This window comes from Phalangium opilio, unplaced genomic scaffold (genome assembly GCF_054372755.1).
Source record: "Phalangium opilio isolate 3A_F unplaced genomic scaffold, DU_Popi_V2 ptg000225l_1, whole genome shotgun sequence".
NCBI lineage: Eukaryota > Metazoa > Arthropoda > Arachnida > Opiliones > Phalangiidae > Phalangium > Phalangium opilio.
Window position 1 is genome coordinate 2,501,735 of NW_028324219.1, and position 14,122 is coordinate 2,515,856.

Below are 14,122 nucleotides of genomic sequence, written 5' to 3' on the forward strand. Positions count from 1 at the left end.
AGCATTGCCCAAAATTTTTTGGAGACCCAACTTTGTGTGGAGCTTTCTCTGGAGATGTTTTTGTTGCATTTGAGGAGAGTCAAAACTGAGAAAATGTCTTATATTTTAGATCAAAGTTCGAGACAAAACTCCGCAAGCTCTTCTTATTTTGGAAATTCAGCTAGGGCTAGCCCATTGCCTGCAAGACCCGCTCCTTCACCACCATTACCAAATGCGGGTTTTCCCAGACCTTACCCTTACAATACTCCACTCCCACAACCTCCTCTTGCTTATAGAGTACCCAATTATTATCCTAATCGATAAATTTTACTTGTATAATTGTTTTTCACTTTTAAAATAAAACATTAGTTTGTTAAATTGTGAATAGTGCTCTTTTGTAGATGTTTGATTAAACCATCAAAATTTTAATTGTATAATTGTTTTTCACTTTTAAAATAAGACATTAGTTTGTTAAATTGTGAATAGTGCTCTTTTGTAGATGTTTGATTAAACCATCAAAATGTCAAAAATATTTCTAGAAAAATGCTTGTCAATTAATTGTAAAGAATAACAGTAAATATTGTGTTTTGTTGTGTTTTATTACAGTTTAAGTGAATTTTAGAGTGATTTATTGCAGTTTTAGTGTGTTTTGGTGTAATTTAAGTTTTTTATTATAATTTAAGTGTGTTTTATTGTACCTTAGTGTATTTTATTATGGTTTAGTGTAGTTTTAGAGTGTTTTATTGTACTTTACTTTTTTTTTTAGTTTTTGTGTGTTTTATTGTAGTTTTCGTGTTTTATTGTAGTTTCTGTGCGTTTTATTGTAGTTTTTGTGCGTTTTATTGTAGTTTCTGTGTGTTTTATTGTAGTTTCTGTGCGTTTTATTGTAGTTTCTGTGCGTTTTATTGTAGTTTCTGTGTGTTTTATTGTAGTTTTTGTGTGTTTTATTGTAATTTTTGTGTTCTATTGTAGTTTCTTTTCTTTTTTTTTTATTATTATTATTATAAAGCTAATTTTACAAGGTTACTTTCATTTTTACTTTCCTACCCTCCAATTTACAAATTCCCGATTCTATAAAAAGTTTAAAAGCTATTTTGTCATTTCTTTCATAATATTCATATTCGGTTAAAATACATAGTAATAGTTTCTTGTTAAAATAGTTTACTAACATAATTTCAGGGTCTACTTCTTTTATGTTCATTCTAGTTTGATATGTAAAATAAATTGAAAGTCTGGCTATATTTAAAATAATGATTATGATTTTAAAATATGCTATTTCTTCACCACAATACAGCCAGTACATTTTGTTTATTAATTTAAAATTAGGATTGAATATTTGTATAAAGGTTGTAATTTTTGTTAAAAAGCTCTGGGTTATCCCACAGTTAAAAAATATATGCTTGATATTTCCTTGCTCTTTTTCACAGAATGGACATTGGGGACTAAGATTTTACAATCTAGATGCTAAAACTGGTAACGTTATATTGCCTATGGTTATTCTCCAAAGAATACTGTTTTCCTTTGGGAAAAAACACGGATGCCATATGGGATTTAATTTAAGTTTAATATTGTTTGGACTCTCAAAAATCGCGAGAAATCTGTTTTTTAATTGTTCTGAATGTGGGTTGGTAAGTTCTTTAAATTGGGTTTTTGTTATTTTTTCAAGGCTGACATACTTATCATCCAAGTAAAGTTCCATCTCACAAATTGTCTTTTCTTGGGGTGGGTTAGTTTTGCTCGGCAGACAAAAAAGATCTATCTTTTCTTTACATAATTTTGAAATCTTAAGGAACTGATTAGTAAGGGAGCGCTCTGTTTGGGGTCTTAGTCCTATATCAATAAAGGGATTTCTAAAACAATTTTTTTGGTGATCGTTGATATCCCTGATAAGTTGAAAGCCTGGTGTTTTCCATTTTGGATGATAAAAGTCCAATTTAATCAAAGGGTTATTTAAAATAGGTAAGTTTAAAAAACTCTGTATGTTTGTGGGTTTTTTTAAACGTATTGGGATCGTTTTCCAAAACATGAATAAATGCTTGTAATATTTTGGGCAAAAATCATAGTTGAATTCTTTGTCTGGGAAGCTAAGAACGTTTAAACCAAATTTATATATGTTCGTTTGTTTTAAATAATGATCTAGAAAGGCTCCTTCTATGGGGTGGTAAAGTCCCTCAATGTGACGTTGTAACTTATTAAAGGCGAAATTTTCCCATCTTTTTGTTAGGGTTATTAACCCGAAACCTCCCTGGCCTATCTTCTGTTGGATATCGTCCATATTTAACCAGTGTCTGTCGTTAGTCCAGATTAGTTTGGCGCATTCGTGTAATAGTCTCTTGAATAGTTCTTTCGGTGTGAACAGCACTGGTAAGGTGTAGAATAGTTTGCTGAGGAGGATGTTGCATAACTGCGCTCTGTTTTTGTATGACAGGCCAAAGACTGAAGTAGAAATGTTTTCCATTGAGGTTGTTATTTCGTCTGCTACCATATTTGCGTGCTTGTTTAGAATATTTTCTTTCGTGAAGAAGGTGACGTCTAAGGACTTTATTTGATCATTGTTCCATTGTACGTTTATCGGGAGATCCGTTCTATTTTTCCACCCTCCGAGCCATAATCCGTTGCTTTTTCCTAGGTTAAAGTTGGCGTTACTCATTCTCGAGTAATTTGCACATTCTTCTGAAAGAATCGTAAAGCCTTGGTCTGTGGTGATAAAAGTGTTGAGGTCATCAGCGAAGGATAGAGTTGTTAATGGTCTCGGGATGAAAGGTAGATTTATAGAGTCTTCTCGTAGTTTACTTCGGAGATGGCATAACAGAGGTTCTATTGACAAATTGAATAGGAAGCTTGACATTGGGTCACCTTGGCGGATGCCTTTGGAGACTTTAAATTTTGCCGAAAGAATATTATTCACTTTCACGCATGCTTCGGCTGATGAGTATACGGCTTGAATGTAATTTGCTATTTTGTCTCCAAGACCAACGTGTTTCAGGATTTCATATAGGTACATGTGTTTTACCCGGTCAAAGGCTTTCGCTTGGTCGAGCGCTACTATCGCTAAATTTTCGCTAGAGTTGAAGCTGTAGTGGTGGATTACATCCCTCATTATATTTAGATTGGATGTAATACTCCTTTTCGGTATACTCGACGTTTGGTCATAGTCGATAATTTTATTAATCTTGGTACCGATTCTATTTGTCAGACATTTTGAAAGAATTTTGAAATCTGAATTTAGTAAAGAAATCGGCCTCCAGTTGTTTAGAAGTTTTGGGTCTCCTTTTTTGTATATAAGTTTTATAACGGCGATGGTAAAGGAGCTAGGGATTTGTTGTTGGCCTAGTAACTGTGTAAAAATTAGCCAGAGGGTATTTCCAATAATAGGCCAGAAGTGTGTGTAGAATTCGTTGGTTATGCCATCTCTGCCGGGGGATTTATTTCTGGCTAGATTCTTTACAACTTCGTCGACTTCCTGTTTCGAAAGGGCGCTATTGCAGACCTTGGTATCCTCTTCGCTTAGACGGGGTAATATTGTTATGTAGTCGTGACAGTTCTCCGTTTCTTCGTCCTTGAAACAGGACTCAAAGTGTCTGACGATTTCAGTAAAAAGTTCTTTCTGTGTTGACGTTTCCTCCCCTTTTTCATTTTTGACGCTTGTGACTTTTTCGATTTGATTTTGTTCAATTCTTATTAATTTCTTGAATGGATATTTAGCTGCGACTGCAGTCTTTATTTTGGTTCGGGTGATTATGCCTTCAATTTTGTTTGCTTCTAGTTCCTCTAGTCGTTTAAGGAGTGAGATCTTTTCTTGTTCGGACTTGACGCTCCCGCTTAGTAATTTTTCAGAAATGCATCTCGATTCTTCCTTTCGCTTTAAACTACTATTTTGCGAATATTCTTTTGTTAGTTTCTTTAATGTGAACTTGGTTTTTTCCCACCAAGATAACATATTCTCCACAAATTGGGGTAGTAAATCTAGCCGGTGGGTCCAAGAGTGTTTAAAGACATTTTCGAACTTGGAGTCATTTAGTAGAGAGTTATTAAAGCACCATGTGTCACTTAAGTTGCTTCTATTTAACTGCTTGATTTCTAGTTCTAGGATTACTGGTGAATGGTCTGAAAATTTCAGGCCTTGGACTATCTTTATGTCTTTTACCATTGGCCATAGGGTAGGTGATACGTAGAAGCGATCTAGTCGGGCTTTTTGGTCATGATCGGAGAAACTTTGCCATGTCATTTCTTGACTTTTGGGGAAAAATTTACGGTACACATCAATTAAGTCATAGGATCCTACTAAACATTTCATTTTGTTGACAAGTTTACTACGTCTTTCAGCTGTGTTGCACCTATCTAGTGTGGAATCCAATGTACAATTAAAATCACCGAGTATTATTATATTTGTTATGTCCTTGTTCTCTATATGGGTAATAATCTTATCAATCAGTTCCAGAGCTTTAACATTGGACTGTGGCATGTAAACATTATAAATGGAGACATCAAAATCAACATTTGTAAATTTTAAAAAGGTATATTGTAGATATCCTTGTAAAATTGTTTCACTTTCTATTTTGATCGCGTTTGCATTAAAGAAACGATTATTATGTGTTACTGAAACACCTGCTTGGTGGTTTGTTAAACCATTAAAACTATGCACGTATTTGTTTAAAAAATAATTCGGAAAAACGATTTTGGTTAAAAATGTTTCTTGCCAGAAAGCTAAACGGGAATTTGTGTTTTCCATTAAGTTACATTCATTAAGAAATTTAATGTTATTATTTAGTCCTTTAGTATTATGTGTTATAATTTTAAAACACATTAGGATTTCTTTAAGTTATCTACAAGTTTTGCTAGTCTGATTGTACTTTACTGTGTTTTACTGTGTTTTGGTGTGGTTTTATTGTACTTTTAGTGTATTTTATTGTGTTTTACTGTGGTTTTATTGTACTTTTAGTGTATTTTATTGTGTTTTACTGTGTTTTGGTGTGTTTTTATTGTAGTTTTAGTGTATTTCAGTGTATTTTGTTGTAATTTAAGTTATTCGTCATAATTAAAGTGTGTTTTATTGTACTTACATTTTTTTATTATTATTTTTTATTTTTTACACAAAGATGATTTTCTCTCATCAGGTAAAGTTTGTCGCATATGAAGCAACGGTTTTTCGTGTCGCATTCGGTAGTTTTTAAATGCCAAAAAAACAAATTTTACAGTGTACGGTCGTGGTGCCTCTCGCTTTTATAACGGATTTAGCCGTAAACCGACAAGTTTCACCTTCTTCGGAACATTGGGCGTCACGAGCGTCCTTCGCTGACGAATACGTACCGCATACTAAACACACTCTATCCGGACTCAAAGGTCGAAATTTTTCTTTTATTGGGTGTATACAATTATTTTTTGTTACAAAAACAGTGTGATGTCTTAAAGGACAATTGAGATCTCCATCGCAATAAAACGTATGTCCGGCGTGATCTGGAAACTCAATAAGGCTTCCGTCACATTGATAGCATCCAGTCGGATAAGGTTTAATTTTATCGGTAGACATATTATCAGGAACTAGAACTAAACGTTTTATCGACTAATACGTTAAGAAAAACTAGAAACTGTCAATTAAAAATTAAAAGCGAAAACAAAATCTATCAACGTCGACGTACTAAGCATTCAAAATCAAGAATAACTGAATCAGAACTCTGGTTATCCAGCAGGTACACTTTTCGTAACGGGGGGAAAGAATCATATTATATTAATAAATCCACGGTACTATAGTCATCAACCGAATATACCCTCAAGTAAAATTGGCTCGCTCGTTAACGTATCGGTCTTTAAACTCGTTGTTCTATGAAGTACGAGTTCGAATCCCCTTGTCGAGAGTCCTTAACAAGCGAACCAACGTTATTTTTGTAAAGGATATATTTTTATCTCTTATAACTAACAGTTGTTTTTATAAAGCAAAGACAAGGTTGGTTGATGTCAAAGATAATTCGAAATATACGTATAACGAATAGGTTGGTTCACTATACCTCAAGGTGAATAATATAGAGCCTATACCGTGTTAAAAATATATTTTGCTCTGTTATAACTAACAGTTAATGTCAAAGATAATTTGAAATGTACGTAAAACGAATAGGTTGGTTCGCTATACCTCAAGGTGAATAATATAGCGCCTATACCGTGTTAAAAATATATTTTGCTCCTTTATAACTAACAGCTGTTGGTTATAGACTTCGTTCCATAAAATACTTTTAAGTTAGCTAGGACCCGAGGATTCGTTGTACATCAAGGTGAATAATATAGCGCCTATACCGTGATAAAAATATATTTTGCTCCGTTATAACTAACAGGTGTTTTTATAAAGCAAAAACAAGGTTGGTTGACGTTAAATATAATTCGAAATATACGTATGACGTCAAGGTTATAATATATTTTTCTCCGTTATAACTAACAGATGTTTTTGTAAAATGATTGATTTATATCTATGATAGTTCAAAATGTACTTATTTTAACGTGATACGTCGACCGTTCTAGATACAGTATATAACGCCGCAATTCGTAGCGTACAATTACTTGAGCCAATATCTCTCGACCATAAACTATCTAAATTCTCACGATGACTTTGAACATGGTAAGATTTTTTTAATTTTCCACGTTGTTAAAACTGCATGTCCAATTGTATCATTATTGTCTTTAGACGGCAAATCAAACTTGGGAAACTATCGAAATTAAATTTTATCAGGTGTAGAATTAGCTAAATTAATTAATTAATTTAGCTAATTTTACACCGATATTTTCACTCTGATTAAATTTAATTTCGATAGTTTCCCAAGTTTATTTGCCGTCTAAAGACAATAATGATACAATTGGACATGCAGTTTTAACAACGTGGAAAGTTAAAAAAATCTTACCATGTTCAAAGTCATCGTGAGAATTTAGATAGTTTATGGTCGAGAGATATTGGCTCAAGTAATTGTACGCTACGAATTGCGGCGTTATATACTGTATCTAGAACGGTCGACGTATCACGTTAAAATAAGTACATTTTGAACTATCATAGATATAAATCAATCTGTTTACAAAAACATCTGTTAGTTATAACGGAGAAAAATATATTATAACCTTGACGTCATACGTATATTTCGAATTATATTTAACGTCAACCAACCTTGTTTTTGCTTTATAAAAACACCTGTTAGTTATAACGGAGCAAAATATATTTTTATCACGGTATAGGCGCTATATTATTCACCTTGATGTACAACGAATCCTCGGGTCCTAGCAAACTTAATAGTATTTTATGGAACGAAGTCTATAACCAACAACTGTTAGTTATAAAGGAGCAAAATATATTTTTAACCCGGTATAGGCGCTATATTATTCACCTTGAGGTACAGCGAACCAACCTATTCGTTATACGTATATTCCAAATTATCTTTGACATTAACTGTTAGTTATAACAGAACAAAATATACTTTTAACACGGTATAGGCGCTATACTATTCACCTTGAGGTATAGCGAACCAACCTATTCGTTACACGTATATTTCGAATTATCTTTGACATCAACCAACCTTGTCTTTGCTTTATAAAAACAACTGTTAGTTATAAAGGAGCAAAATATATTTTTAACACGGTATAGACGCTATATTATTCACCTTGAGGTATAGCGAACCAACCTATTCGTTATACGTATATTTCGAATTATCTTTGACATCAACCAACCTTGTTTCTGCTTTATAAAAGCAACTGTTAGTTATAAAGGAGCAAAATATATTTTTAACACGGTATAATACCTAGGAGCTATATTATTCACCTTGAGATATAGCGAACCAACGTATTCGTTATACGTATATTTCGAGTTATCTTTGACATCAACCAACCTTGTCTTTGCTTTAGAAAAGCAACTGTTAGTTATAAGAGATAAAAATATATCCTTTACAAAAGTAACGTTGGTTCGCTTGTTAAGTACTCTCGACAAGGGGATTCGATCTCGTACTTCATAGAACAACGAGTTTAAAGACCGATACGTTAACGAGCGAGCCAATGTTACTTGAGGGTATATTCGGTTGATGACTATAGTACCGTGGATTTATTAATATAATATGATTCTTCCCCCCCGTTACGAAAAGTATATCTGCTGGATAACCAGAGTTCTGATTCAATTATTCTTGATTTTGAATGCTTAGTACGTCGACGTTGATAGATTTTGTTTTTGCTTTTAATTTTTAATTGACAGTTTCTATATATTCTTAACGTATTAGTCGATAAAACGTTTAGTACTAGTTCCTGATAATATGTCTACCGATAAAATTAAACCTTATCCGACTGGATGCTATCAATGTGACGGAAGCCTTATTGAGTTTCCGGATCACGCCGGACATACGTTTAATTGCGACGAAGATCTCAATTGTCCTTTAAGACATCACACTGTTTTTGTAACAAAAAATAATTGTATACACCCAATAAAAGAAAAATTTCGACCTTTGAGTCCGGATAGAGTGTGTTTAGTATGCGGTACGTATTCGTCAGCGAAGGACGCTCGTGACGCCGAATGTTCCGAAGAAGGTGTAACTTGTCGGTTTACGGCTAAATCCGTTATAAAAGCGAGAGGCACCACGACCGTACACTGTAAAATTTGTTTTTTTGGCATTTAAAAACTACCGAATGCGACAAGAAAAACCGTTGCTTCAAATGCGACAAACTTTACCTGATGAGAGAAAATCATCTTTGTGTAAAAAATAAAAAATAATAATAAAAAAATGTAAGTACAATAAAACACACTTTAATTATGACGAATAACTTAAATTACAACAAAATACACTGAAATACACTAAAACTACAATAAAAACACACCAAAACACAGTAAAACACAATAAAATACACTAAAAGTACAATAAAACCACACCAAAACACTGTATACCATAATAAAACACACTAAGGTACAATAAAACTACAATAAAACCAAAAATACACTAAAAGTACAATAAAACACTCTAAAACTACACTAAACCATAATAAAATACACTAAGGTAAAATTATACAATTAAAATTTATCGATTAGGATAATAATTGGGTACTCTATAACCAAGAGGAGGTTGTGGGAGTGGAGTATTGTAAGGGTAAGGTCTGGGGAAACCCGCATTTGGTAATGGTTTTGAAGGAGCGGGTCTTGCAGGCAATGGGCTAGCCCTAGCTGAATTTCCAAAATAAGAAGAGCTTGTGGAGTTTTGTCTCGAACTTTGATCTAAAATATCAGACATTTTCTCAGTTTTGACACTCCTCAAATGCAACAAAAACATCTCCAGAAAAAGCTCCACACAAAGTTGGGTCTCCAAGAAATCCAGAGAAACTTGTCTCATTAGTTCATCAATCTTGGATTTCTTTTCTTATACTTTTTTTTCAATTCAACAGCTTGTTCATAAAGGTTTAATAGTTGCTGACGTGACTCTTCAATTCTGGGTTGATGGGATAAATTGATTGCCACCAAACTCTTGTTACTAGCAAAGAGCGCATTCTTCACTTGTCTCAAGTCTTTGACCATTCCGTCCAATCTTTCATCATTGTTAAGCAAGTCTTTCAACTCATCCTCCGTCAAGTGTTGAATTAGTTCTATGGCCGCTGAACAGTCCGGGTGCAAGTCTTGCATATAATATGGCATCTGGATCTTGATGATTGTTGACTATCTTTTATAACTCTTTTTATAGGCAGAATTAAGCCAAGGTTTGCAAATAGACGCTAAAACACCAGTAACACTTTGATTTTCAGAGGCTAATTATGCTTTCTACTATTATGTTGCAGCGGTTTCGCCCAGAAACCGTTGCAGACGACAGTGCAGGGTTGGCAAAAATCCGGATAATTTGAATAAAATCCAGACCAGTGGTTTTTATTGGATTAAACCGGATTTTATTGGATTTATCCGGATTTTTTAAAAAAATGAGTCATTTTAGGTTTTTTTGGAGGCAAAGTACTTCTGTTTAGCTCTTATATAAGTTTTGGGGCACTCCCCGACCCGACCCCTAGCCTCGGTTCCAATATAAAATCGTTTAACTGCTAAAATGTTTTCCTGAAATCTATTTCTTTCCTAAGTGCACGAACCTAACACTAGCGCGGCTCCAGTGGATCCCTTACAAAGGGACTTTCCTTCTTAACTCCGATTTTGGCTTGGCAAAGGCTAGTGGGCGGGATTTATACATGCACGTATAAATCCCGCCCACAAATGCCTCTAGCTTTCCCAAGCCAAAACTGGAGTTCGTAAGGAAAGTCAACCTGTCCACTGGAACCAACGCTATGCTTTAAGTTCGAGTGATACTGGTAAAATATTTTAAGCTGAAACTGGACAGTAACTGGTAACATAACTATTAGTTTTATCATTTATAATAAATAATCTTTAGTTATCGCTTCACATATTTTTGCCTTAATTGTTTCTGGTTGTATTTTAATTATTTTTATGGCACAAATTTGATTTTTCCCCATTCATAATTAAGCCGGATATTTTAGGTGGATCTTTTTAAGTGGATTAATCCGGATTAAACCAGGTGGTTTAAACCGGACTGGATAGGTAGTTGCCAACCCTGCGACAGTGGACGAAAGCTTAAAAATTTCAAACCTCTGGTTTATGCCCAGTCCTCTGCCGTCAAGTAACTATCGTAGCCCCGAATATCTAGTTCTTTCCGGTTGCCACCCTTCCCCCCTTTGCGGAAAGGAGTTAGCATCCCACTGGGAAGGAATAAAGGAGAAATTTTACGTTGTATTAACGCAGCGGCATTTACACCCGGGTAAAATGTAGTCGTCACTATTTTTGCTGAACCTCATGGTTCAGTCTCGTCTTTATGATTTATATTTAATTTATGTTTAAGTTATGTTAATAAAAGTCAAAGAGTTTTTGATTCATCAATATGTCTTCTAATTTAAATTAAGTTAAAAGTTAGTCTCCAACCAAGGACAATCCGAAAGCGGCACAACCAAGAAAGAACCTGGGTAATATGTTTTTAACACTTAGCGTTGTGACAACGCTCCTCCTTTATAAGGATTGACTGAACGCCTTGTCAACGGACGTTTTTTCCGTTACAATTGGTGCCGTGTACCCAGTGAAACGAACCCCGAGTTACAAATAATGCCGTGCCCGTCGTTTTTAACCCTCGGTTCTTTCTTTTCCCGTCCCGTCGCTTTTCTTCTCCGTCGGGGTGGTCGGGCCCGATTCGCGAACTTCGTTACAGGTTAGTTCTAGTTTGAGCAAGATCGTCGCCATCTTGGAACTCTCCCTTCTCGAACAATCGAAGACGCATTTCCCAATTAAGTTTTAAATCGAATTGAATCATGGATTTTATTTATTTTACCAGTGATTTGGATTAGAATTATTTATTTTTGGAATTAAGTCTCATGATAAACCAAATTATTTTTCGGATGGATAGTAATTTTGAATTTAATTATTTTTAAAAAATTTAAGTGAGTAATCCCGAATCGTGCCCGAGTTTCAAATTACATCGCGAAAGCCAAGAGTCGGACAATTCTTCGGTCTCTTCCCGTGAGTTGGACATTTCGGAATACACGTAGCCGGTAGCTAAGCCTAACGTTGTAGAAATTCTCTACCTAAAACCCAAAAGAAACTTACACATACCCGAGAAACCCTCACACTTTTAAAATCTTATCGTCCAGAAGAAGGAAGCGATGTGGGGAGGTTAAACCTAATTTCAACTTCCTTTTTCAACACACTTGAGGAAATGGAATTTGTATTCAAGGAGAACTTCAGAATTTTTCAATGCGAAACTCAGCTTGCAGAAAAACTAGCTAAAGAGCTGCAACACGTGAAATCATTTCCTGATATGTGCGACGTTACTAACCAAAAACTAATTAAACTTTATCTGAGAATGAGAATTTACCACAACATTCGTCTTAGAAACCAAAAATGTTTTGAAGAAACGAGAATATTAGGAAAGAGAAAGAAAAGAAAAAGAAGCTAAGAGAGAAAGAAAAATTTCTTTCAGCTTCTCCTAAAACCAAAAAAAACCCCAGAGGCAAAAAATACTTAAATTAATGGACATTTAATTGCTATTTCATTTTCTTCCAAAGCGATTGATACCGTGTGTTGACTTTTAACTTTTTGAAATTTTAAAAATCCCGCCTTTTTTGGCAGCCTGGAAATATTCGCTTTCAGTATGACGGACAGAGGGCGAACCCGTCGCTATTTTTAAACCACCTTTCACAGCCCAAAGGGGGAGCATCCAGCTTATTTTTATGCCCAATCACGATGGTAAAAACATGTATCTACCAGGGCTCGAACCTGGGAAATTTCGCGTGTGAAGCGGACCTGATAACCACTACACCATAGATACGTGATAGCACTGAGTTTTCCAAAAGATCTAGCTTATTTTTATGCCCAAACACGACGGTTAAAACATGTATCTACCAGAGCTCGAACCTGGGACCTTCCGCGTGTTAGGCCGACGTGATAACCACTACACCATAGATACGTGACAGCACTGAGTTTTCCAAAAGATCCAGCTTATTTTTATGCCCAATCACGACGGTAAAAACATGTATCTACCATGGCTCGAACCTGGGACATTTCGCGTGTGAAGCGGACGTGATAACCACTACACCATAGATACGTGAAAGCACTGAGTTTTCCAAAAGATCTAGCTTATTTTTATGCCCAATCACGACGGTTAAAGCATGTATCTACCAGGGCTCGAAGCTGGGACCTTCCGCGTGCTAGGCGGACGTGATAACCACTTCACCATAGATACGTAGTAATATTGAATTTTTCAAGAGATCTAGCTTTTTTTTATGCCCAATCACGATGGTCAAAACATGTATCTACCAGGGCTCGAACCTGGGACCTTACGCGTGTTAGGCGGACGTAATAACCACTACACCATAGATACATGACCGCACTGAGTTTTCCAAAAGATCTAGCTTACTTTTATGCCCAATCACGACGGTTAAAACATGTATCTACCAGAGCTCGAACCTGGGACCTTCCGCGTGTTAGGCGGACGTGATAGCCACTACACCATAGATACGTGACAGCACTGAGTTTTCCAAAAGATCCAGCTTATTTTTATGCCCAATCACGACGGTTAAAACATGTATCTACCATGGCACGAACCTGGGACATTTCGCGTGTGAAGCGGACGTGATAACCACTTCACCATAGATACTTGAAAGCACTGAGTTTTCCAAAAGATCTAGCTTATTTTTATGCCCAATCACGACGGTAAAAACATGTATCTACCAAGGCTCGAACCTGGGACATTTCGCGTGTGAAGCGGACGTGATAACCACTACACCATAGATACGTGAAAGCACTGAGTTTTCCAAAATATCTAGCTTATTTTTATGCCCAATCACGACGGTTAAAGCATGTATCTACCAGGGCTCGAAGCTAGGACCTTCCTCGTGCTAGGCGGACGTGATAACCACTTCACCATAGATACGTAGTAATAGTGAGTTTTTCAAGAGATCTAGCTTATTTTTATGCCCAATCACGATGGTCAAAACATGTATCTACCAGGGCTCGAACCTGGGACCTTACGCGTGTTAGGCGGACGTGATAACCACTACACCATAGATACATGACAGCACTGAGTTTTCCAAAAGATCTAGCTTACTTTTATGCCCAATCACGACGGTTAAAACATGTATCTACCAGAGCTCGAACCTGGGACCTTCCGCGTGTTAGGCGGACGTGATAACCACTACACCATAGATACGTGACAGCGGTTTCCGATGCAGGTTTCAAAAAATTATAGTTTTTATATAACTTGGAGTCTCAGTTTTTTGTTTCTTTTACAATAAATTAATATGATACCGCCAGCGAAGAAAACGTAACCACAAGATTATTATCCCTGAGCACCGGCCGAGAGTCAGTTATCGCAGATCCAAAAAAAACGTTCACAAGGTTTAAAAACCCACCTACTCCCAGTCCCCCCAAAAACATCACGTTTCAAAACGCAGATACTCCCAGTACCCCCAAAAAAGTAGGTTTCAAAACGCACATATTCCCAGTCCCTCCAAAAAAGCAGAGACAAATCGCAGATATATATTCCCAGTACCCAACGGCCGGTATCAAATCCTAGATAATAGCAGCCCCCAACGGCAGATTTCAAATCCCAGATATTAGCAGCTCCCAACGGCAGGTTTCAAATCCCAGATATTAGCAGCT

At 35.8% G+C, this 14,122-nt stretch overlaps 6 non-coding genes across 6 annotated transcripts; all 6 read right to left on the reverse strand.

The window, feature by feature from the left end:
- Positions 1-12,493: 12,493 nt before the first annotated feature.
- TRNAV-CAC (transfer RNA valine (anticodon CAC)) lies at positions 12,494-12,566 on the reverse strand. The gene has a single exon. It is a non-coding gene; the product is annotated as a tRNA-Val (tRNA).
- A 65-nt stretch (positions 12,567-12,631) lies between these two features.
- Positions 12,632-12,704, reverse strand: TRNAA-AGC (transfer RNA alanine (anticodon AGC)). The gene has a single exon. It is a non-coding gene; the product is annotated as a tRNA-Ala (tRNA).
- A 65-nt stretch (positions 12,705-12,769) lies between these two features.
- Positions 12,770-12,842, reverse strand: TRNAV-AAC (transfer RNA valine (anticodon AAC)). Its single transcript has one exon. It is a non-coding gene; the product is annotated as a tRNA-Val (tRNA).
- Positions 12,843-13,183: 341 nt separating this feature from the next.
- TRNAV-CAC (transfer RNA valine (anticodon CAC)) lies at positions 13,184-13,256 on the reverse strand. The gene has a single exon. It is a non-coding gene; the product is annotated as a tRNA-Val (tRNA).
- A 203-nt stretch (positions 13,257-13,459) lies between these two features.
- TRNAV-AAC (transfer RNA valine (anticodon AAC)) lies at positions 13,460-13,532 on the reverse strand. Its single transcript has one exon. It is a non-coding gene; the product is annotated as a tRNA-Val (tRNA).
- Positions 13,533-13,597: 65 nt separating this feature from the next.
- On the reverse strand, positions 13,598-13,670 carry TRNAV-AAC (transfer RNA valine (anticodon AAC)). The gene has a single exon. It is a non-coding gene; the product is annotated as a tRNA-Val (tRNA).
- Between the last annotated feature and the right edge of the window lie 452 nt (positions 13,671-14,122).